The 25,216-nt window shown below is 48.7% G+C and overlaps 1 protein-coding gene and 1 long non-coding RNA gene across 3 annotated transcripts in view; one reads left to right on the forward strand and one right to left on the reverse strand.

The window, feature by feature from the left end:
* LOC146805479 (interleukin-1 receptor type 1-like) overlaps nt 1-10,826 on the reverse strand; it is a 242,574-nt gene extending 231,748 nt beyond the window's left edge. The window contains exon 1 of one of the 2 annotated variants that reach the window (XM_085622740.1): nt 10,611-10,826. The gene's annotated coding sequence lies outside the window, so the exon portion shown is untranslated. The remainder of the gene's footprint in view (nt 1-10,610) is intronic. The other variant, XM_085622742.1, reaches the window with a different exon arrangement.
* Nucleotides 10,827-16,975: 6,149 nt separating this feature from the next.
* Nucleotides 16,976-25,216, forward strand: part of LOC146805480 (uncharacterized) — a 62,096-nt gene continuing 53,855 nt past the window's right edge. The window contains exon 1 of the long non-coding RNA XR_014967463.1: nt 16,976-17,047. This is a non-coding gene — a long non-coding RNA (uncharacterized LOC146805480). The remainder of the gene's footprint in view (nt 17,048-25,216) is intronic.

A 25,216-nucleotide genomic window follows, 5' to 3' on the forward strand; every position in this document is an offset into this window, starting at 1 on the left:
TAAGCACTGCTCAATATTGCATAATCCCTTATAAAAACAATGAACAGATACCAGGTGAAAGAAAGCCATCCCCTCACAATACAAGCACACTGTATTGTAAAGCGATTGCATTTATACAGCGTTTACTAACCATCACAAGACATTGAAGCGCTTATTGCTGGGAAGCACTCCAGAACACAGGGTAGTCGTTAAGTGGTTATTGGTATTAGTCGTGTGCTCGCAAGGAAAACATTACACACATTTTCTCCAGTTTATTTGTGGTAGATTCAACTAATAGAAGTTAGGCGCTCTCATTTATGGGGTATCCAAGTGCACACAGTCAGAGGGGATAAGAGGAGATTAGGCATTGTTAGGCTGCAGGTGCAGGACTTTAAAAATAAACAGAGAGTTTACAAAATTTGAATATCAGGTGTGGGCAAGTTGCATAAAACACAATAATAGTGATTAAGGCAAACATGCATGTGGCATAAAATATGCAGTGCTCAGAGAGAGGAGGTATACAGAGTATGGAAAGTAATGAGCTGACCATTCAAAAGAACAAGCATTTACAATGCAATGGTCTCGGCATTGTTAAAGTTAGAGCTATTGGCATTGCTCATGACATTATTTTTGTTTATGTTTTTGTCTTTAAAACATTAAAAGAAACGGCATTGTTATTTACAATGTCAATAGCTTAATCACTCAAATGCGATACCGATTGCATTTGCACCCACAGAGAGCCACACACCCACAGAGCCACCCACCGAGCCACCCACCCACACACACACACAGAGCCACCCACACAGTGCACTCTAGGGCAGTGCTTAAATTGACAGAAGTGTGGTGCAACTTGCACCACACATTGTCCCTGACATGCTGCTAAAGATTATAACACCAAAACTACTAACCATAATTTCCGGATATTGTAATTGGATAAACAGTGGTGGCAAGTAAAATACCCAGGATGGGTGGCCTACTGACGTGCGGGCCTGAAGGGCGGAGTCTCTTACCATCCTCATCAAGGCGCCTTGTTAATCCACGACAGCTGCTCAAAGCGCTACACTTGTAGCGTGGAGTATAGTTTAGTTTAGAATAACACTGCTAGCTAATGAGCAGTCATTAGTAAGGTTTACCAGTTAGCTACCTATCTAGGAAAGCCATGATTGTGCTTCGGGGATTATATCAACCAAGAAGCACTTCCTTTCTTTCAACTAGTGGTAGAAATAAGAACATGTTGGCCAAAATTCTAGCAGTTTATAGGGAAAATACGGTGTCTTTCTTTTAATCACAATGTATTGGGGCATCAGCGCGCTTGTCACCTACAAGAACAACTCCCCCCCATAATGATGGGGCTTGCAGTGCAGGCACTGTTGTTTTGGACTTAAACCATTTTACACCGAACTACACTTCCCCGAAGACCGGGAAGTGGCAGTGCCAATGTACATTAGGACCAGGAACTGGCCTCATGGGATAGGTAGTTCCATTACCAGACCCTGAAGCCGTAAAATGTAAGCGACTGAACTACATGCCGCCTCGAGAACCGCTACGGCCACCGCACGTGGCTGCGAATCTGTATTTTCCCCACCTTCCTAAGCGCCGAGTAAGACAAGTACCTCCACTGCTTAATTCAGCCTCCTGCTCGTTCCGCCATTGCCGCGGCGGCTCCGGTTGCCATGTACCCCCCCTGAGCCCTCTGGTCTGCCGCCCAATGGCATCCATGCCTGTGATACCCTGCCCCTTAGTTGAACCTTTCATCCAATGACAGAGAGAGGCTTGAAACGCAGACTAGTGCTTGGCACTGGTGAGACCCGGCCCATTTAAAGCCCCGCGCTTATCTGCACCCTGCACTCCAGTTGAGCAGCAGCCCTAAAATACAAGTTGAGGTGTTTTAACACCTGAGGAAGGGATCCTTGGCTTCAATAAAGGATGGTTGCTTGCTGTAGGACATAACGTATTTGGATTAAAGTGCTACCTCATTTGTGGAGAACATAGTACGAGTCCTCTGACCATAAACCCTGCATCTTTCTCCCAGGACAATGCTTGACAAGGATACACTACAAGGATACAGTACAGTGCGCCTGCATGGCCGTGAGCCTGCAACACTTTCCTTGCAATTTATGGAACAAAGATGAGCCCTTAAAGAGAGAATAAGAACCCTTGATGGATTGCAGCTTAGCAAGCAACGTAACTAACACATTACGGGCAATTGAAAATGATGCGAGTCCACAGATCCCATATGGCTTTTGCGTCTCTTTGTAACAAATATGTATTTTTAATTTTAACCTGACAGTGAGAGAACCACTGCCATTTGCACCCAAGCTGACTACCTGTGCGAAAGACGGCGCTGCACCGACCCAAACATGTGCCTAATGAAAGGTCAGTCCATTAGGCTCCATCCATTTGCAGGCCGAGGTGGTACAATTTACCGAGAAGATTGCTGCTTTTGAGTCCGAAAGGCCGTCATTACCGGTGCGTGGTGCTCGGATCTGGTGCCAGTCACGGCGGCGCTCCTGGCCTGACCTGGCGCCCCCAGTGCCGGGCGTCCAGGCAGCCCGCTCCATTAGCGGCGGGGATTCAGCTGTCATTAGCGAGGCGAGGCACGCTCCTCCGCGTTGTCAAACCGCAATCAGGCGGGTCGCAGGTGAAGAATAAATACCTTCAGAACAAGCCCAATTACACCATTTACATTTCATTACCCACCCTGCCTAATCTGACGGGCCTTCCGCGTTCGCTGCCTTAATAAACAGTATTTCTGATGTATTAATAGGCTCTCCAAAACATGCTAATTACCGTCTTCTGCATGCAATCTGCAAGATTGATTTTTTTTTTTTAAGTTGATATTTCCCCTCCCCTTGCGCGCCACCCCCTTTTAACAACAGCCACCCCCTCCACTAAACTGCAGCTTTAACTTCCCATCAAGAGGGTCTGGGAAGGCTCAATTGGTTTGCAGATCTGAAGTTAATTCGTTTCGCTTGCGACAGAGGTTAGCTTCTGCAAACAATAATATACAGCGAGGGACTTTAGGCCCCTAAGTTGAGCGAAGCTCCAGAGGGGGACGACAGCCGGGAACAGCTGGTGAATAGTAATTACACACCTGTTTTTGATTCCCTATTACTCCACTACTTAAGATTATAGCAGGTTATTTGTCCCACACTATAGTTCCATGGCTTTTTCTTGAGATCGATCAATCAGTAGATTTGTAGAGCGCTTCTTGTCACCCGTGGAATTGCTTTTCCGATAAAAGTGATTTAAACTGGACCCTGGTGAGTACCGGAGCGTCTTCCCTTGTGACCCCTCGTGCCTAGGGCGGGCAGATGCTGTAACGCATTCACTAAAGGTCCAATGTAAACAGATGCCTTGGACAGCATGCCAAACGGATGTTGTACAGCACTCGTCGACTACAAGTCCTGGCACGCCGCACGTGCTAATAATGAACAGTGTGTTAAAAGTACCGGCACCTCTAATGTTTTTCATGGTGAGTACCGGAACTTCACCAGGACTGAGGAGAGTACCAGTACTCACTGGGGCGTGTCAGGTTTTCGGTGAAATGGTCATTCCAGAATGCACAGCATCCCTACTATAGCGCACACTTTCATGATCGTTTTCCGCGAAGAGCTACTGCATTAAACGTGGCTCACGTGCGTGTTCCTAGGTGTTGCAGGAAGGAAGGGAATCTCTTCAAGGCAGCGGTTTCCAATGGCGTCCCCTTCCTTCTTTGCCACTGCGGCTGTGAGCACCCAAGCCTCCACATACGAAGAGGACCACATATCTACCTAAGCCTAGTGAGGGGCACAGAAGAGGGTCGTCTTTGTACCCTGCAGTACCGCAGCCACAGAGAGGACCCAGCTAAGAGGGCCATCGTAAGGCAGCCAGCAGCGAGGTCTGGTTTGTGCTTCTATTGCTGACACCATTGCGCGTTTCAAATCGTTTTTTTTACTCGATTCTCTCATTGTAATTCTGCCAAAACAGACTCTAACTGCGATACCTGCTGTCAAATGAAAATGGGAGACTGCAAGGGTCGGTGCTGCTGATGAAAACTTGGCTACCAAGTAAACTTTAGTTTAAGCTAGTTTTGCATAACCTAGCAGCTGCACATTCTACAATGAAGACGTTGTCCTAGGGCTGAGTTCAGAGTGATGGCAACAATTAGAAAAGCCTGTCTGTCCACAAGTACCGCTGAAGGGCTCACACGGTGCAATAGCTATCAACCATTTGACTTCACAGCTCTGTTCTGCTGCAATTTACTCTGCGCATGAAACAGGGGCACAAACTTACCACCACGCTATCCACTCCCGAAGGTAAATAAGAAAGGAAAACAACATTCACCATCACTGACAAACATTAACAAGCCGAGGGCACCGGAAGACACCACCGCCTTTCTCCGAGGCAGAGCAGAAATGCCTCGGAGAAAGGCAGCGGCATTTTCGGATTCGGGGGCGTGTTTGTCTTTTCTCTCCTCCAGCCATTGGCTGGAGGAGAGAATGAGACTTCTTGCAAAAAACACGCCCCCCGATCCGAAAAGGACGGGGCCTAATCGGAATGACTGACCTCTTCTCCAATGGCTGGCCAGCATTCAAGAGGCCAGCCAATGGTTAACAGGGGAGAAGAGGGGCGGGTTCAAGCCCCTCTTCTCCAAGTCATTAAATCTCACGAGCGAGACTGCGCAAGCGCAGCCTTCGCTAGCCGAGACCTAAAAAAGGAGATCCTTTAATCGGACGTTTAACGTCAAGGTCAATTTATCATGCAGAGATGTAGGTATATAGAGGAGGCTTTTAGAGATAGCATGGCGTCTGAGGACAAAAACTATTAAATAAAACTAAGACTAAGTGGAGGCAGTAAAAAGACAAATGACTTACCTATCCATCATACCAGAGTGTGTGAAACATGGAGACAGAATACAGAATGGAACAAATGAGTCATGACTGAGACTTCTGGCTTCCACGCAGCTAGTGACAGCAGCCACAAATGTGCCAATGTGTGACATCACCATGGCTGACGTTGACATGGCAGAACAACAACCATGGAATGTCCACTGAGCAGAAACTGCCAATCTGTGACATCAACAAAGAATAGCAATGATTAATGCGTGCGGGTATTATGAGGGTAAAAACTGCACGGACAAATGTACCAATGTGTGATATCCGAATGAGACTAACACGCAAGGGTTGTCAGTCTTGAGAACTAAATGAAGAGACTGTATTGGCAGACTACTGATCTGAGAAATCGAGTAACAATGCTGAAGCTATAGCAAGGAGACTGATTTGTGACAACCACAGTCACTGTCAGCCTGTCACACCCCAGGGTGCAGTAAAATGGCAATTCTATCTTTTAGCCTGCGACGCTGCAATGCTGACTGATATGCCAGAACTGTCAACCTATGCAAGCACACATGTAAGTATCAAGACACTTCAATAATGTGTTCTATATATAGTAAAATTGGTACCATGAAACACTTAAATACACAGCGACATTGCAAGGTAAGTGGTCAATGATAAACAATGCTGCACGCCAAGGCTAGGTTAGCTTCATGTGACATCCCAATAGGAGTACCATGACAACGCAATAGTAGGGTTTAAAGACCCTGCAGGGCAGCCTTCTATATTATCCTGATCCATTCACCCCCAGATTCCGGATGCACCTTCTTGCCCCTCACACATGTACCCCTGGGACAGGAAACTACTGACAGTTTCACGCTAAATCTGTTTCATTCTCCGTGAAGGTGGTTCCTCACTTCACCCAGACCACACATGTATGATTAGGTTGTGTGGAACGAGTCAAATCCATGTAATGTGTCTGAAAAGGCTCATTGACAGCAGCAAAAGATAGTTGCTCCAATTGTTAGGGTAAAGGCGTACTGGGTTTCCTTTTCTGGGAGGGGCCCATGGGACTGCACCTTGGAGAACACCTTGCAGTGTTGACACTGGTCTAGTTTGAGCAAAAATATACATCCAGATCCCAAGAGCTACGCATGATAAGAACCCGAGGGACCCATTTGCTTACTGTGTGTGAGCAAGGCAAGCCTAGGGTCTGGCAACAGCACAAAATCAATGTGGGTGTGCGTCACTGTGGCTTCCAAATCTGCCTCCACCTGACCATTTGCTGACCCTCCACTCCGAGTGTAGAAAGACCAACAAAACACTTTCTCATACACACTCTGCTCTGGTGAATCATAGACTCCCCTTTTTAAAGTGGCGCTTTTCAGATTTGGCACCAACTGGCTGCCAAGGCCATGAATTCAGGCAGGTAGTAGCCCTGTGGAACCAAGACGAGGCTATGCAGCACCAGCTGGGAGAAGACAACATGCGAGTAGCACATCTGTCACTTCCCAATTCAGGCTTTTGGTGATGGGTTGGTAGAGAACAGCACAACATGCTATGTAGCCCACTGAGCAGAGGCACAACTAGAGTGAATTTCCAGGGGGGCAAATACAAATTTCAGGGGGGGCTAATTCTTCCAGCAATCAGCAGAGTGAAGATGCAGCTTTTAGAGACCTGTGAAGTACTCTGGTGCGGCTGTGTGTGCGCCCAGGAAGCTGTCTCAGCCCGGGCTGACACGCACGACGGGGGGGGGGGGGGGGGGGGGGCGGGGCCGAAGCCCTTTGAGCCCTATGGGCGTTGCACGCCAGCCACTGAGTATTTGGTATGATTCCCGTCAGGTGTGTGAAGTACAAGAGGGGTCAGGCAGCTGATGATACGGTTGTTGCACGTACTGTCAAGAATTAGAGTTTTCTTTTAAGAAAGACAGATTTTACACATGAGAACCCTCGAAAGCGTGAGTCTCCAGCCATTGCATAAGACTCACTATTGATTGTAATGTAAAATGATTATAATGTATTTGTAAGTTATCACTATACAATTGCTTCGTGTTGTAACTCATGCTCAAAAGATGCTTGAACGTTATGGTTTTCTTTGACGATCTCAATTTAACCACAATATTCTGTGCAAAGGTAGGTCGCACACTGCTCGTCACACCAGCAAGTTGCCCCAAGGAACTGTGGTAAATGTAGTGGCGACGGCGAGTACGCCTATGCCACGATGTATAAAGAACAGTATGTGTTGCGTTAGCCATCCCTGGACACGTGTTTCGAGGTAGTTGCCTCTAGTCAGCAGGGAGCAGGTCAGTGTACCCGCCGACGCTGACTTCAGGGACCACAATTCTTTGGGGCTACACGCTGGTAGGTGGAGCAGTGTGCGGCCAATTGGACTTTTGTTAATATTCAGGCTCCTTGAGCCGGTGGAGCTGACGAGCTCATGGTTACGCACCTGCGCGCTACGAGAGGTACTTTACCTGAGAACACTTATTTTACCAGCCTACACAGCAACCCTACACACTCACCTACTCCCTGCTGACGAGAGGCAACTACCTCGAAACACGTGTCCAGGGATGGCTAACGCTACACTTACTTGCACTCAAGACTCGGGCATAGGCGTACCCGCCGACGCTGACTTCAGGGACCAAAATTCTTTGGGGCTACACGCTGGTAGGTAGAGCAGTGTGCGACCAATTGGACTTTTGTTAACCACAATATTCCTCAGACGTGAAAACAAATCGGAGAAAATTTCCTTTTACAAGATAAAGCCCTCACTGAGCATTCATATTGTGTTTGATTATCTCCAGGTCACGAGTCGGGGGTACATGCAGGTACAAGACGTCCAGCCACTCTTCACAGAATGGACGCCGTCCCCCCTGCCAAGAAGTCGGGCCTCAGAGAAATAGGCTGAACGTATCACGGTGTAATTTGCAGACACCCAAAACACGTTCAGCAGCACCTGCACGTTGTCTGCTTTTGATTCGAAGCAGCAACGTGCAGGCAGTGAGGGAGCTTTTGTTTGCACCTCTAGCTGGGCTGAAGTTAAGGGGCCTTCAGGCCTCCTTTTATTTGAATATCCTGACTGGAGGTGGCCTGGAACTTCACACTTAAATGTAAATGCCATGGAGTGGAAACAAAGGCACACAGCTTGTTATCTCTTCACAAGTACTTAAGAGGGGCAGCTTTTGCCTTTATTCTGTCCCAATGCAGGGTGTCAGAGCTCTTTACGTAACATACACATTATACATTGACAATAAATCATGTACAGTGTAAATCAATGTACAAGATGAGTTACATGAAACAGTGAGGGTTACAAGGTGTAGGAGTCACATGTCCTTTATACTTCACAGTGGTCTTTTAGAAGGATTACAATTTATAAACTGCAGGTAACAATAGGATCTCTGTGTTAAAAGCCATAACCCACTTTACTATATACATAAAATAAAAATCTGTCATCTGCGTGTTAGATGTGCTTTGCAGGAGACACATTTGCGTTCTCTACTACTTCAAATCTAGGATTTCACAAAACACATCTCTCCAGCAAGTGCATTAACTATCAAATTTCTCTCACCATTATTACTATTCCCTGAGATTTACTGGGGACCTTCATAGCAGATGCCTTAACCCAATCAAATATTTTAAAATGTATACTTTGCAACCAATTAAGCATAACATCTACTATCATGCTTCTCCTAGTTGCCAATTTCTTTGTGGCAGGGTTTAAAAAAATATATATTAGCAGAGGCACAGATTTTGCGTCGGCATTGCGCCACTTTTTGGGCACAACCCCAAATCTCATTTGTTAAATCTCATATTGTGCTTAAATGTAATAATTCATGATATACCTGATAAACATGTGTGTGAGGTCTTAATATCTGATGTCACTTCTTGTGTTGTCCCTTCCAGGGAGGTCACATCCTGTGATGTCACGTGCAATGTCACATGTCATGACATCATGCGCTGTGACTGCACGTGTCATGATTTCACTTGCATACTGCCTAACCTGGTTAGTCCCCCCACTTCTTTTTTTTTTTTAGGACTTGTGCCCTGATTACCACTCATTCTACATTCGAGTTCTAAGCCTATGCCACCTCCTCATGCAAGCCTTTGCTGCTTGATCAAGATACCTTTTGAGAGTCACAAGTACTAAGGGAGGAGTTAGCCCCTCCAATGGGAGTGAAATAGTTTGCAAGCAGTGGGACACTAAAGAGAAAAATCAATAATCTCTTTGAACAGTGCTTCTGCTTTTTCAAAGCACTGTAAATAACAAGGGTGGCTATTACCCAATTTATAGGTCCTCAAATCACCGACCTCAAAATGATGGAAGAGCAAGTCCGTATTGCTGGGATTCAAACTTGTGATCTGTTGATCACTACATTTCTCAGCAGACAGACGACACACCTTCCAATGACCATCCAATAACCAGCAGCCTTGCAAACATGCATAACGAAGTTGGCGCTTATTCGTCCACCACAGCAAAGCACTTTGGGCCTCACAAGTGGTTGGAATGCGCTCTTTAAGTTATAAAACTTAAGCAATAGGCAGGCAGATACTCAGACCTTTATTTAAAGTGCTGCACTTGTAGTATAACATCTATATTATCTATAGGACTGTATATTATTCCATTAACAGCATTTTTAGGTGGGTGCAGAACTATAACATGCAATTGTCGTTATAACGCATCACTGCACTGAAAAAGTATGGCAGGATATCTGCAGTAAACGTTCATGAAAAAGTACACATATAAACACAGAACAAGCTGTAGAAACTTTAATAGCGTAAAGTATGATCGATCAATAAGAGAAAAAAAACAAGTGTAACATCACAAAACCGGAGACTGTAGCATTGTTACTACATCTGGTTTCACCAGTGGATGTGCAGCTGAACAGTAAATGTCAGCCACAATGGTTAGACTTTTTATAATTATACTAAAATATCTTGCCATAATATATATACTAACTGTTCAAATATGTGCATGCACCCCCCGCGATTTTAGCTGCAGTAAGAAATACCAACATTAGCAGAGTAATAACGGTGCACAGTTAAAAGCAATGTATGCAAAATCCAGTAAAATCAGCAGCGTCTCCCTTTAAGATCCCCGGAGAGTGATGTTCGAAAAGGAAAATAACGTTTTGGCATCAATGGTCAAACAGAATTTTACTGATAATACTCAGTTTTTTAGAAATGTGGTATCTTTAACTAGAAATTCTATTCTAGTTTGCCATGTTTGGTTTTGTCATCATTAAAAAGACACCATAAACTACGTTTCAACTTGAGAACGGAGATAAATCTCAGCAGGACACAGTTCTCGGAGAAGAAAACAACTGCAGCGAATGGATTTATGGACAGAAGTGGTTTCCCGCTGCAGTTTTAGCAAGCGACTACATTTCCTCCGAGTCGGTCCGCCTCTTTATTTCCAGCCAGTTTGCAACTCGTGTGGTATTTGGAGCACTTTGTAACCGAAAAAACAAATCTTTGCTCCGATGTACGAGACGAGGATTGAGCAACCACCCGGAGCGCCAAGCCGCCCTCCCCGGGACAGAGGTGGAGTTCTTGAGGTTGGCATAGCGTGTTGTGTTCCCGTTCTGCCCTCATATCACCGGCGCTGCGCGGCTGTGGACGCGAACCGAGAACGACACCCGCTAGAACTGCCCCAAATGCTCCCTTTCTTACAACACTTATCTCAGTCCCGAAGAAACTGCAACATTTAGGAAGAAACGGCAACATTTAGGAACAAACATCACAAAGGAGAGAACGAGGCTCTTTATCTTCACAACCTCCGAAGCAGCGGAGAGTGCAGCAAGTTCACCTGCGTGCCTACCTGTGCAAGGAGAGCGTGGGCAGCGGGTCACACTCTGTTTGCAGGCTCACTTACACTGGTGGGGTTTTTCCGGGCGCCTGCCTTCCCCCACCACCTGAATGGAGAACGGCATCAGAGCAGAGTCACACCTGCCTCGAAGCACACCTCGAGCAGGAGTGAGCGCGGAGTTAGGCTGAACTCAAGAGGCGCCTCTGCTCCCGCCTCCCACAGACGAACAAGCAACTCAAGATAAGAAACAAGGCGAAAACAAGCCCAACCCACAAAGACGTGAGCCTGTTACATAAAGTGTAAAATCAAGAGCAGTCGGGTCCAGTCATTGGAGCTTTCACCTAGTTGCATAGGTGCCGTTTTAGAAGTGCTACCAGGGTCAGATTGACAACGCGGGCACTTGGCAATGCTGGGGGGAGGATTTGGTCGGTGTCTGACTCTGTGTTCGGATGCAGCCAGCGGCCCAGTGGGAGCCTGAGTGGCCTTTCTGGAGGCAGATGGGCCTGCCTCCATTACCTCCCTTTTATTTACAGGCTGGGGTATCACCAGTGGCGTAACTAAAGTTCAAGGTCCCCCCCCCTGCAAGGGGGGCTTGGGGGGGGAAGGCGACCGCAGGGAGTCCCCACCCCCGGGCAGTTTGGGAGGGGGCGTGTGGAGGGAGGGGTTGCTGGCCCTGCGCGGCCGTTTTGAATTTGTGCTTGCCGGTAGGAAAAATGTAGCCCAAATGCAGCCCAATTAGAGCCCAAAAGTAACGAAATGTTGCGCAGGTATAAATACCTTGGGCGCCCGCCCCCGGCCACCATTTTAGGTTTGGTGACCTGGTGGCCGGGAGCTAGGCTAGTGGCGTGTTTTTTGTTGGTTTATAGAGTACTGTCAGTCAGTGTGTATTGTCAGCAGGTATTGTCAGGCTTCATTTTCGATGGCGTCGCAAGATTACCGGGTTCTTGAGGCCCTCCGGCTGCTGTCCGAAGCAGGCCGCATGGATTTGGTCGTGGGTGAGGTGGCGGGGCCGTCGCGCCCTACGCGTCAGGCCTCGGCCGGAGTGGCGGCTGCGGTGGCGGCGTGCTCATCGCCGAAGCGGGTGAAGCAAATGCCGGTGAGTGAGCGGGGCCGCCCGCGTCTACGAAAGGCGCCCCTCGCTCGTGTCGCTTTGCCATGTGGGTCGGGTGCGGCGGGGGGAGCGGGGGGTGTGTCGGCGGGTGGGGCAGGCCTATCTGTGGTGCCGGCGAGCGGATATCTCTCCCCCGTGGTGGGAGCTAAGCGCGGGGGCGGGCGCGGGATGAAAAGACGCGCGTCGTCTGTGCCGAAGGGTAATTTATTGAGCGCGAGGGAGGGGGGACGCGCGCGGAGTGCGGAGGGGGCGGCGGTTTTGTTCCCTGTCCCGGGTGAGGAGCGTGGGGATTTTCCTGAGGTGGAGCGAGTGGGGGGTGAAGGGGGAAAGGGTTATGATGTCGATAGGAGTGCTAGATGTTATGAGGCAGGGGCGAGGCCTTCAAGGGATTTAGCGTCAGGAGGGCTGGGGTTGGTGAAGTCGCCTGAGTTGTGCAGGTTGGGGATGGTGCAACAGGCGAGTGGGGGGTCAGAGCCTGATAGCCCCTTGTTGTTTTCCCCTGTTTCTTCTGCGGGGGGCGCGGGTTTTTCGGTGGGGGCGAGCTCGCTGGGAGAAGGGGAATGGGCGCAGGTGGAGGGGTGGTGTGCAGCGCAGGACTTGAGGTGGCAGGGGGAGCAGGGGTTTTTGGAGCGGGGGAGTTCAGAGCAGTTACAGGTCCAGGGAGGGGTGGGCTGGCAGGCCGTGGGTGAGGAGCTTGTGGGGGGGGCTGGGGAAGGGGAGTTTGGGGATGAAGGTTGGTTTGTAGGGGTCGGGGAGGCAATTGGGGGGGGGTGTTGCGAGCGAGGGCCTGGACATTTTTCCCTCCTGGGCAGAAGGTGTACGGGGCCTTGGTGGGGAGGGAGCGGGGGGGTGGTCAGGTGCCCAGGGGCCGGTAACGGGAGGTGGCGGCAGGTTGAGGGCGGTGTATGGGGCGAGCGGTCGTGCCCGTTCGAGGCCGGTTAGGTCGCTGTCTATGGGGAGAGGTTATGGCGAGGTTGCGGCGTCGGCGTTGGGTCACGCTAGGTTGGAATGGAGCGAGGATGAAGAGGAGAGGGTGGCGCCGCAGTGTGTGGGAGTGGGTCGAGTGAGTGCGTCGGTTGGTGGGGTGTCAAGTGCGGGTTTTTTGAGTGGTATTGGATCGCGGGCAGCTAGTGGTTTTATTGCTCCCGGCACACCAGTCCAAACTTTTTCTTTCCAGGCTAGGTCAAGTAGCAGAGCAGCAGACTCGGTAGGGCGAGGTGCGGCCCATTATCGCCGAGGAGAAGGGAGGATGAGGCCTTGCGCGGCACATTCCGTACCGGCGGGGGATCCCGTCGCGGCCAGCTCACGAAGGTCCGGCGCGGCCTCGCTGGCCCCAACGTCACGCCGGTCAAGGTGGACGGAATTTTCTGATAGGATGGATTGTTGTGTTAAGCGAAGTCGAGGGGAGGACCGGCGTGTACAGTCGGCTCCCCCGCAGGATGGTGTTAAGGCCGCGGAGGCCGGTGGTGCTCATTCAGGGTCCGGTAAGGCCCGTGTGGTGGATTTTGCTCCAGAGGAGTTGCTGGTGGACGAGCCAATACTCCTTGATTATGATGAGGACAGCCCCGAGGAAGGGGAGATTCGGGGCTCCGAGGGGGGGGGAATTTCTCATGTTTCTCATAGTCTGTTGCAGGTTCCGGGTGTGGCACCCATCGCACAGTCCTTGGTGGTGAAACCTACAGGAGAGCACGGCCCGTCAGCGAGGGCGCATCCTCCAAGGGATTTTTCTGCATGGGGAATGAGGCGGTCGGAGTCGGTCCGCACACCCTCTTTAGAGCCAGGTGAGAGCGCAAAAACACAGGCCAAACCTATTATGGTGTCTGTGGGGTCTGGGGAGGACGGGGGTGGGGGTCTGTCGGAGGGGAGATTATATAGAGGCAAGTATGTGAAGGACACGGGAGTTGGCACGGGGACGGAGGGAGCATTGTCGGGGGCCAAGGTGGAGAGTGGGTCTAAGGCGGAGGCAGGCGATGGTAAGGAAAAGCCGCAGAGCAAGGAATTAAAGATCAAGAAGCTCCCTTATATGGGGGTGACTAAGCCCCTGGGTGCGCATTTAATGCTGGCGACAAAAGAGCGTATTTGGAAGGGTGAATATGTTGAGATTCTGAAACTGTTACACAGGGAGGTGAGGTCTAAGGAGGGTTCTAAAGAGGAGGAATACGAGTTGGCCAAGCGCCCTAAGGTGCCGCTGACGATCGAGAATTGGACGGCGGCGTTCTTAATTTATGCTAGTGTTTACTGCGAAAAGTTTCCCGAGCGCTGCGTAGCCATATTTAAGTATATGGACGTTATTCGAAAGGCTCAAATCACTGGTACGGGTTATGCTTGGGCTCAGTATGACGAGGAATTTCGAGCCCGTATGGCTTGGGATGCTGAAGCTAAATGGGGCGAGTTGGATAATGACCTGTGGCAACATACCATGGGGGCCGCGCCAGGGGGTAAGACGATTTTTACGGCTAGTGGTCTGCCGTTAGTTTACCGGCCCTTTCAGGGAAAGCCCACCCGGGGTGGGGTGGGAGGCTCAGCCGCATCACAGTCTGGGGTCGGGGCTTGTTGGGATTTCAACAAGGGCCTGTGCACGCGGGAGTATTGTAAATACAAACACAAGTGTTCTAAGTGCGGCAAGCGGCACCCCCTCGTCAACTGCTGGGGAGTTAGGCCATCAGGAGGGCAGCAAGCAGGTGCAGGGATGTCTGGCAGCGCGCAGCAGTCACAGGGTGGGCGAGGGGGTAGGGGCGCACAAGGTTCTGGGCCAAAGGGCTCCTACACCAATTAAATTGGCTCGGCTACAGGATGCCTTGGATGGCTACGAGGACTTGGTGGCAAAGCAGACTCTTTTGGATGGTTTCAGGTGGGGTTTTCATTTGGGGTACCACGGGCCCCGGCAGAGAAGGTGGGCGGATAATTTGAAATCCGCAGCAGAACACAAGCTGGTGGTGAGGGAAAAATTGCGTAAAGAAGTGCATGAGGGGAGGATGGCAGGCCCGTTTGGAGAGTGGCCAGTTCCTAATTTGATCATTTCCCCTATTGGTGTAGTGCCCAAGAAAGAGGAGGGGCAGTTTCGGCTGATTCAGCATTTGTCATGGCCTGAAGGGTCGTCAGTCAATGATTTTATCGATGAAGACGCTGCTTCGGTGTCATACTCCTCAGTTGACGTCGCCATGTCACTGGTTGTGGCCGTGGGCGCAGCTGCAGGGATGGCAAAGTGCGATATTAAGTCGGCTTTCCGGCTGCTCCCGGTTCATCCGGACGACTGGCCTTTGTTGGGCATACAATTTGAGGGTGAATGGTATGTGGATAAGGCGCTACCTATGGGTTGCTCGGTGTCGTGTGCTCTTTTTGAGCTTTTCAGCACTTTTTTGCAGTGGTTTTTCACGCATCGCACTGGTCACAGCTGGGTCACACATTATTTGGATGATTTCTTTTTTGTGGGCTCTCCGGAGTGCCGGCGTGCGCTGGAGTCGTTTCAGGAGCTTATGGTGGAGTTGGGGGTGCCGTTGGCTCCGGAGAAAACAATGGGGCCGGATACTGTCATTTCATTCCTGGGCATTGAACTTGACTCAGTTGCGATGCAGGCTCGGTTGCCCGCGGATAAGAAATCCAAAATGTTGGTTTTGCTGGACGAGATGTTGGCACGACCGAAGGTGACGGTGAAGGAAATACAGGTGTTGCTAGGCCATCTGAACTTTGCTTGTAGGGTGGTTCGGGCGGGGCGGACTTTCTGTCGGCGCCTGGGCCGGGCTTTAGCAGGCCGGCACCTGCCTCATCCTCATGTGCGCCTGTCGGCAGGGGTGAAGGAGGATTTGCGGATGTGGTCCTTTTTCTTACACTCATTTAACGGGGTGCCTTTGGCCAGGGACGAGGATGTACAGTGGGATGTGCAGCTGTTTTCAGATGCAGCGGGCAGTGAGGGTTTTGGCATTTACTGGCAGGGGCATTGGTGTGCAGAGCAGTGGCCTCAGGAGTGGAAGAATGGTGGGCGGAGCATTGCCTTTTTGGAACTTTTCCCGCTTTTGGTGGCTTTGACCATTTGGGGCAAAGAGCTGGAACACAAGAGGGTGCTTTTCCGTGTGGACAACATGGCGGTGGTGCAAATAGTCAATAGACAATCGGCCAGGGATGAGCAGATTTTGAAATTACTGAGGGTGTTTGTGCTGGGCTGTTTGCGCTATGACATTTCATTCAGGGCTTTGCATGTGCCGGGCGTGGACAATGACATTGCGGATGCTTTGTCTCGTTCACAGTGGGGGAGATTCCATGGGCTGGCCAAAGAGGCGGACAGGACACCGACCCCGATGCCGGAGCACCTCTGGTCGGTCGGCAACGCAGGGTGTTTCAACTGGTGGTAGGTTCCTTGTCGGTTTCCACGCGTACGGCGTAAACATTGGCATGGAAATAATTTTTGGCTTCAGGAGCTTGTAGGAGGGAAGAGCCGGGGCGCAGTTCAGAGGATGTGGTTCATTTTATCCTTGACCTCATTGAGAAGGGTCTGTCACGAGTCACTATTGCGGGGAAACTAGCAGGGGTTGCCTTCATGGGTAAGCTTTTTTGGGGTTATGCCCCGTCTGCCGGGGAAATAGGACGCAGGATGCTTGAGGGTTGGGCGAGAGAACGGGGTGGTACTGGGGTGTCCCGTTTGCCGATTTCCTGGCAGACGCTAGCTCGTTTGCTGGCTGTGTTGCCTGCAGTTTGCACAGATGATTTTGAAGTCTCATTGTTTTCTACCCTTATGGTTTTCATGTTTTTTGGAGCTTTCCGGGTTTCGGAGCTTCTGGGGACCAAGGCGAAGCGGGGTATTTGTTGGCAGGATGTTTTCCTATCGGACACAGGTGTTCACGTTTGGTTGTCCAGTTCTAAAACAGATCAGAAGGGGGTTGGTAAAGGGGTTTGGTTGGAAGCAGGATCCCCTAGTTGCACATGTCCGCTGCGCTTGGCGAGGCAATGGAAGACGCTCTCAGGAGGGGATGGGGGCGACTTAGTTTTTCAACACATAGATGGGGCGCGCGTCTCTGACTATCAGCTGCGTATGGTCCTGCGTAAAGGGTTACAGCAGTTGGGATTGGATGGAACTCAGTTTGGGACACATTCTTTCAGGATTGGGGCAGCGACTGAGGCGCATAACCGGGGTTGGTCACAAGGCGATATAATGCGCTTGGGGCGTTGGTCATCTTCCTGCTTTCACAAATATGTGAGGGAAAATCCTCCTTCGCCTGCGTCCACTGCTTTGGTGTAAGTCTCATATTTGTTTTTCATTTCAGGTTCGGTGGCCGGGCCACACACGAGGGAATTGACGGTGTGGATTGTGGGGCACTCCTTCGTCAAGTGGGCACACGTTCAGGTGGGCAAAAGTTATTTTGGGGGGAGTTTGGGTTTCAACAGCAGCCTTTTTCGATTGGTATGGAAGGGAAAGGGGGGGATGCTTTGGAGGGAGCTGATCCCCTGTCTGAATAAAGCCATGGTGAATGGGCAATGCCCGGATATTCTTTTAATTCACTTGGGGGAGAATGATCTTTGTAGTGTGAAAGGGGTGGTATTGTTGCGGGCCATGAAAAGAGACTTGGCGTTGTTGAAGGAGCATTGGTCTGGTTGTCATGTCCTCTGGACAGAATTGGTCCCGCGGAGGGTGTGGAGAGGGGCTTTGAAGCCCAGGGCGATCGATAGGTCACGGAGGAAAGTGAATTTGGAGATCTCCAGGTTTTGTCGAGATTTGGGCTTTGGGAGAGTTACCCACAAAGATATCCGCTTTGAGGCGGTAGAGTTTTTTCGGGGAGATGGGGTCCATTTGTCGAGGTTGGGCATGGATCTTTACTTGTTGGAGCTCAGGGAGGTCTTGTCTCGGTGCTTGAGTGGGCAGAATCAGGCTCGTTGTGTTTAAAGCCTTTTTTGTTGGGGGGCAGAAAGAGGGGAGGGTAGTTGCACCGCCCCCCTCTTTCTGGGTGGCGGGGGTTATGGTGATTTCTGGTCAGTTTTACCGGAGGTTGGTGGAGTTATTGTGGTTGAGTTGGGGTTATCGACAGGGAAAGGTTAGTTTGGTAAGTTTAGTTCGGTTACACAGTTTGGGGGCCGATAGCTGAAAAGGGGCAGGCAGGGGAGTTTTGGTTAACAGAAGGTTTGGATTTAGAGATGGTTGGGGGGTTATACAGGAGTGTAATGTTTTATAATGTTTTATAATGTTTTATATTGTTGTAATGTTGTAATGTACGGGCGGGGGCGGGCTCGAAGGTATTTAGGGGAGGGGGCGGGGGGCGGGGCTAGGCATGTTATATTTAGTGAGGCCTAGTTTTGGAAGGCGTTTCGGCCAAGGAATTAAATTTGTAATGTGCACCTGTTTCCAATAAAGCGGCCTTTTACACACAATAATCTTGTCAGTGGCCTGCTTCCCCCCTCCACCCCTCCCTCCCAAGTGGGGCTTGGGGGGGGAAGGCGACCGCAGGGAGTCCCCACCCCCGGGCAGTTTGGGAGGGGGCGTGTGGAGGGAGGGGTTGCTGGCCCTGCGCGGCCGTTTTGAATTTGGGCTTGCCGGTAGGAAAAATGTAGCCCAAATGCAGCCCAATTAGAGCCCAAAAGTAACGAAATGTTCCGCAGGTATAAATACCTTGGGCGCCCGCCCCCGGCCACCATTTTAGGTTTGGTGACCTGGTGGCCGGGAGCTAGGCTAGTGGCGTGTTTTTTGTTCCCACCCTTACCCCCCCTCAAAAAACACGTTTTGGGTTTTGCCCACCCACTTTTTTCGTTTCGGGGCTGGTTTTTAGTGTAAGTTTTTGCAGTTTTTTCCCTTTTGCGTATTTTTCCGGCGTTTTGTGGGGACAGGTGTGCAAGGGTTTTTTTGCTATGTTTGTACTTTGTCGCTTGGAGCAGGTGCTGTGCGGGGGTTATGGTGATTTCTGGTCAGTTTTACCGAAGGTTGGTGGAGTTATTGTGGTTGAGTTGGGGTTATCGACAGGGAAAGGTTAGTTTGGTAAGTTTAGTTCGGTTACACAGTTTGGGGGCCGATAGCTGAAAAGGGGCAGGCAGGGGAGTTTTGGTTAACAGAAGGTTTGGATTTAGAGATGGTTGGGGGGTTATACAGGAGTGTAATGTTTTATAATGTTTTATAATGTTTTATATTGTTGTAATGTTGTAATGTACGGGCGGGGGCGGGCTCGAAGGTATTTAGGGGAGGGGGCGGGGGGCGGGGCTAGGCATGTTATATTTAGTGAGGCCTAGTTTTGGAAGGCGTTTCGGCCAAGGAATTAAATTTGTAATGTGCACCTGTTTCCAATAAAGCGGCCTTTTACACACAATAATCTTGTCAGTGGCCTGCTTCCCCCCTCCACCCCTCCCTCCCAATATACACAGAGGGGTTCCGCCCCGGATTTATTCCGGAGCGCTCAGGCATAAGTACTGTGCTGAGGGAGCTCCCTGCAGCTCGGGGCCCCCCCGCATCGCGGGGGATGCGGGGGGCCTGTGTTACACCCCTGGGGATCACTCCCTTTCTCTCACTGGGCCGGCCCATTAAATTATGCAGATTGAGCGGGGTGGGGGGTCTGAGCAGAAGTGGGCTCACTTTTAACAGGTGTGTTTAACCAGTGTAAACTAATCCGTGCATTTTTTTTTTACCCCCCCCCTTTTTTAGGTTTCGCTGAGGCAGCGCATGCGCTGCTCTGCGAGACATTTAGTGTATGGGTTTTCAAAGTGCTGCCACAGGCTTTTGGTGGCCTAAAGCTTGCGTTATGTGAGCGTGCAGGCGCGCAGCCGCTATCTGCCTTTCTGTCATGGCTCATTAAGCCTTCCAGCACGTAAATCATGCTCCTCCACCCCCTTGCTGTCTGCTCTCACTACCCCCTCCCTTCTCCCCCCTCCCTTCTCCCCCTCCCTCCTCGTTAGCTTGTTATTCTTAAATTCAGAAGCATCTGATATGAATTTTTCAAGGAGCAATTCACTTCCGACTAAGCCAATGCCGCCTCAGACATTAGACATTTTCTGGTGCTTGTTCCTGTTTTCATTGGTTCCATGGACCCAGCTCATGTTACTGTTTGCTTACGTTGCACGCTTTATGGCCACCATATCTTTTAGTATTGTATGCTCCGGCCAGACTTCGGTGTCAAAGCATGCTTTAACCCTCTACACCCCAGCACAAAGCCATAGAGAGCGAGCAACAAATGACGCCAACACACAGTCCCTTGTGGGAACATAGATTGTGAGAGTAACACTGCAACTTGAGTTTCACCTACTACCTCTCGTTTTTAAAGTGGAATTGCCAGATGATGTCCAAATATTTAAGAAGCCCCCAAGCTTTCGTAATTGTAGCCTTTGTTTGGAAATCCTGGGCAGTACGAGTTTGAGCGGCGTCCTCTGGCATATGAATGTGTAACCAGCTCTTCCCAGTTACCCTTTACCCCTTCCTTGTGAGAAGTTTCAAGGTATCGATTTCTATAGCAGGCAGTTGCTGTTTTGCCATCAGTTTAATCCCTTGCAGTGTAACTTCGCTTGTGAAACAGTAACATTTCAAAGGCTGCCTTCCGAGTGCGTAAGCTTGAATGGAGCGGCACAGAATAGATAAAAGGAACAGCAGTAAAGGTGACAAAAGGTGGTCATTCAGCAACATGAACTCTTCATCAATATTTCTTGACAGCCAGCCCCCCGCTTCCCTTCTGGTTTTGAAACAAGTACCCGGAGGAGACACTCGATGTTTTGCACATTGACCCTTTAATAATGCAACGTTCGAGCAACTTCAGAATTATGCTGATCTGTAGGGATACGGCACTGCATAAAGGATGTAGGGAATATTGGCTGTGAGTTGTCTTTTTAATGCCTTTTCACTTGCCTACCTTTAGTGGTGTGAAACGCACTGGTACCAGCATGCTGCACAGAGGATGGACGCATTCTTTAAGTTGCAGCCCTTTTGCTGTTTCTTACACACACTCACTTAGCACTATTTTCATGCACAACAAGCATTGGCATAGCCAATAGGCCTCGCCTTTGGGACCTTATAAGTGTTTAACCATGCAACAGTTAATGTTGTTGCACCAAGGATATTGTGCTGCATAACTAAATACTTATAAGGTCCCAAAAGCGAGACCTATGGCCATGCCAATGCTTGTTTTTTATACAATTTCGCCGAAGCAGTGTTTTGTGGAAAGGCAATATGCAAATGTGGACCACTTTTTTTGCGTGCCTGGGCCGATTTACAATCCCAATCCAACCCTGGGTGCTACTGCACCCCCAAACATGCTGGAGTTCTGAAGGTAAAGGAGCAATAATGAGGATTTTAAATTTAGTTTTCATCTTCTCACAGAGGTCAAATGTTATGCTCTATCTTCTGACACATTGCGTCTTATGAGTGCTTTAAAAGGGAATAGAGAAGTGCAGGTACTCTCTATGTAGAGTACCTGTTTGCTCCTGAGAAGTGTTGATACTCATCCATTGAAATTAGGCGAGCATCGCGCTATAATCACAAGCCAGTACTATTGTCATAGCAAAAAAGGCCACTTTATTAAGACCGGTAAATTTCATAAATCTTGTAAAACCAACAACTTTTCATAACAACTTGACTTCATAATATCTTAAATTATCTCATAAAGCCCTCAACCTTTTGCGAAACTTGTCCCCAAACAGATCCATCGAATCTTCTTGAAACAACCCCATGTAATTGCAAGCCCCATTTTTCACTTCCCCTCCCCTGCATTATTCCTTCCCCCCTGGCCCCCCCCCCCGAGGGATGGATAAGGCCGCTCCAGACTTTCCACCCCCCAAAAGCGCCACCCAGGAAAACCGAAGGGTTTTCCTGGCCCCGCCATGCAACTTGCTGAAAAGGAAAATACATTATAAAGAATGATTGCACCGGAATCTATATCCCCCCATGGCTTGTCATGAAATATGCTTAACCTGGCTCTGAACTCCTCATCATAACTCAACCAGGCATAGCCTCCAAAATGCATTTGGGCCTTACGACTAATATCTATGTACTTGAACATAGCTACCACCGTATCTTGGTGACGTTCACAATATACGCTTGCATATATGAGAAAGGCTGATGTCCAATTTTCAATGGTTTTGGGAACCCTGGGCCTTTTAGCCAGTTCCTATTCATCTTCCTTAGATCCCTCTTTGGCTTAGATGTCCCTGTGTAACAATTTAAAAACATCTACAAAGTCATGCTCCCAAATTTAGTTTTTTGTTCTGTCTGAAAGATGGGACACCAAAGGCATCGCAATAACCATATAAGGAAGCTTTTTATGGATATTCTGATCCTCTTCCTTCTCGTCTTTATCCGAATGAGCTACCTCCGCCACTTTCTTTGTCTGAATAGAAGCGTCCATCATACCACTATCTTTATCTTTAACCTGTGTACCTGGATTCTGTAATACCACTTCAGGTTGTGAGATCAAGTCAGCATTCACAAACCCCTCCACCAAACCAATAGAACGCATTTTATTTTCTCTGTGGTCAGACTGATGCCACGTGTTCCACCACTGTGCCTTTCCTGAAGGCAACTGAGAGGAACGCTTGTGAAATTCCCTAGGATCATCCCGCTGTTGAGGGCCGCTCAGCCAATCTCAATCCGTTGTCCTGTCCGCTCTAGACGTCTGTAATATACTAAACACATTTGTTGTCCCCAACAATCCCTTTTGCACCCCAGAGATTAGATGCAAACCCTTCAATGGTTCATCAAAATCCTCCTCCCTCAACTCCCCCTCTTCAAATTCATCACTGTCATCCCCATAAACCAGATTGTCATCGTGCATATCCAAGCCAGCCTTGCTCACTCCCGGCTTTTCCCCATCACCAACACCCCATCATACGACCTCCAATTATGCGCTGACATCTGCTTCAAATGTGCAGCTGATGAAAGAACATCCGCTCGTGACCTTCTTTGAGTTTGAGTCCCACGTGGTGAAGCCGCATCCTGCTCCGCAGACAAAAATCCGGTATCTCCAGACTCCGTTATAGTAGAGACAGAAAAATGTGCCTTCAAGCCAAGCTTGCCTGAAGGGGGTGCTAAACCCATTTTCTTTTCTACCTTCTGAAATGCAGTTCCATTTGACACCGATGAAGAGGCTAAATCTGAATGTGTAACCCAAACCCACTGACCAGATTGTGGACCTAAAACTGAGTCCAAATATGACATGGGCTGAGAAAAAGGTATTGCCATTATCAGCTCGTAACTGAGAGAAATTTGAAAAACCCTTGCAACTATGCACAAGTGGGATGCCAACATGTTCAACTGGTCAGTCAAAAAATCTTTATTCGGCTTAATGACAGCCATAAAAGAACAAATAAAACATTATTTTAACAATAATACGCATATTAAGATTTTAACCAATTTGAATGATACCCAAGAGTTCATTTTCCGACAACATTACGAAGTCGAACTGCAGCTGAGATATACTTATAGTCCATAAGACAGGTGAATTCATTATTTAAAAGAAGTAGATGACATAGTGCAGGTTGACACTTTCTAATATTTAAAAATCTTAATAATGGTTTAAAAAAAGTACGTCTGGGGTTAAGATACAATTTACAAAAAAACATAAAGTGCAAGGTGCTTTGTGCAGAAATTGAATTACATGGACACAGTTCTAATTTGGCATCACAATATGCATCACGTGGGTACGATACCAGTAAATGAGCAATACCCATCCTGAACCTAATCAAATAAAACATCTTTGCTTGATTAAAATAAAAAGAAAAATAGGATTCAGTTCGTGGGGAGCTAATTAGTAGTGAATGCTCAACGACCCTTTTTTTTACCATCTCTTGGCTATCTCTTTCATGCTTCCGAAGTAAAAGAAAATCACTTTTAAGCTTGGCCTTAGGAATTGCAGATATATTTCCGGGACTATTAAAACAATCCTGCAATCCCAACTTCTCCAAGTTATTCAACTGGATAAATAACATTTTTATCCATTGAAATAATGTAATCTGGCCCTGAAACCTGTCCAGACTCATCAAAAACAGGTACTGTGACAGAGAAAGTCTGCTTTTCTGAATTAATCTCTGTAGCCAAAGCAGACCTCTCAGCAGGAAATAGACTCCATGAATTAGTTCCACCAAAAGTGATTGCATTATTGGATGTGGCAGGAACAACTGTTAACTTAATGGACTCTGAAAAACATTCCTCCTCGCTGTCACTAGAATATGCAACAAGCGAGGAGGACCATTGAGTAAGCTTCCTGTGAGGGGTGATGTTTTCTTTATTATCTGAGAAAGTTATGCTCAGTAAATCATTATGATCTAGCACCACTCCCTGATCCTGCACTGTGTGAAAGGAATTTTCCTGCCTGTTCATCCCAGAAAACACAGCAGATTTTAACCCCCTTCCCCACTTCTGGCCCCCACGGAAGAGAGAGGAAGCTAATTTTGCCTTTGAAGCTCCACTTCTCCTGCATGACAAGTGCTTGGACGTTCTGCCTCATTTATAGTCAGACGGACAATGCGTCTGCTCCGCTCCTGTCAAACCTAATGAATCAACAACATGCCCGGTCTTGTCAGCGACCAGCTCTGAGAGAGAACGCTGGGTGTGTGCGCGCACTAAAACCTACTTCAAAGCAGGCACAAGTGACTCACTAGGGGGCCTAGCCTGGGCAGATAAACATGCAGCAACTGCTACAGCCACCCCTTTTCCCGCTTTGTGTTTCGGGCGCTCAAAGCCCACCCACACCTCCCCTTGGACACCGGGTTGTAATAAATCATCGCACCCGGCTTGACAGATGACGCGTATTGCGTTGCTGTTATCCATCAGTAAAGAAATGCCCAAATAATAAAGGTTCCCACTCTGAAGTACGTGACTGAGAATTACGTAAACGAAAGTCCTCCTACCCCTTTTGGCACTGACGCCACAATGAGCGCCTTCCCGCCAAACCTCCCCTATATATAGGCTCCCTATAAAACCCGCCCCTCCACTAAAATAACCAATCAACTGCTGTGGCCCGCTCCATTTGCGCGAAAAAGCCCAGAGGGAGACCGGCTCGTTCCATGCTCCTCCTGGGCTCCCATAGGGTTAAATGGGGTTTAGCTCCCCCTCTTCGTGTGTCTCAGCCAGGGCTGCTGCAGCTTGACCTGCTGTGGGCTCTCTTATATCTCCACCGCACCCAAGTTTTTCACAGGTCTTTATAAGAGCATTTACATCCCTTTTGGAACTGGTTAAGGAGGCTTTGTGTTTTTTTTTTCACTGGTTCCAGTACCCCCTGGGTCCCAACTCTGCCTATTCCTTATTCCTTACATTTGTAGTTTATTTATACTGCCACAGTGGTAGAATGCAGTTAGTGAAAAGCCATTTGTTCTTGTTTAAAGAGTCTGCAAAGGCCTTGCCCTGAAAATAAATAAGGCTGCAAATAAAATTGTATGTATTAATTTGTAATATGACTTTTCTGTCTTTGTTTCCTGTTGTTTAATTAAACTTAAACTGTAATTATTAGTCATGGATCGTTAATGCAGACCTAGAAGACATTTAAAAGTGCTTTCTATTTGTATCTGCTGTTTGAAGTATGCACGGATAAGTGCTAAAAAATACCAGCTTTTGGTG

The sequence above is a fragment of the Triturus cristatus genome, chromosome 8, assembly GCF_964204655.1.
Source record: "Triturus cristatus chromosome 8, aTriCri1.1, whole genome shotgun sequence".
NCBI classification, from domain to species: Eukaryota; Metazoa; Chordata; class Amphibia; order Caudata; family Salamandridae; genus Triturus; species Triturus cristatus.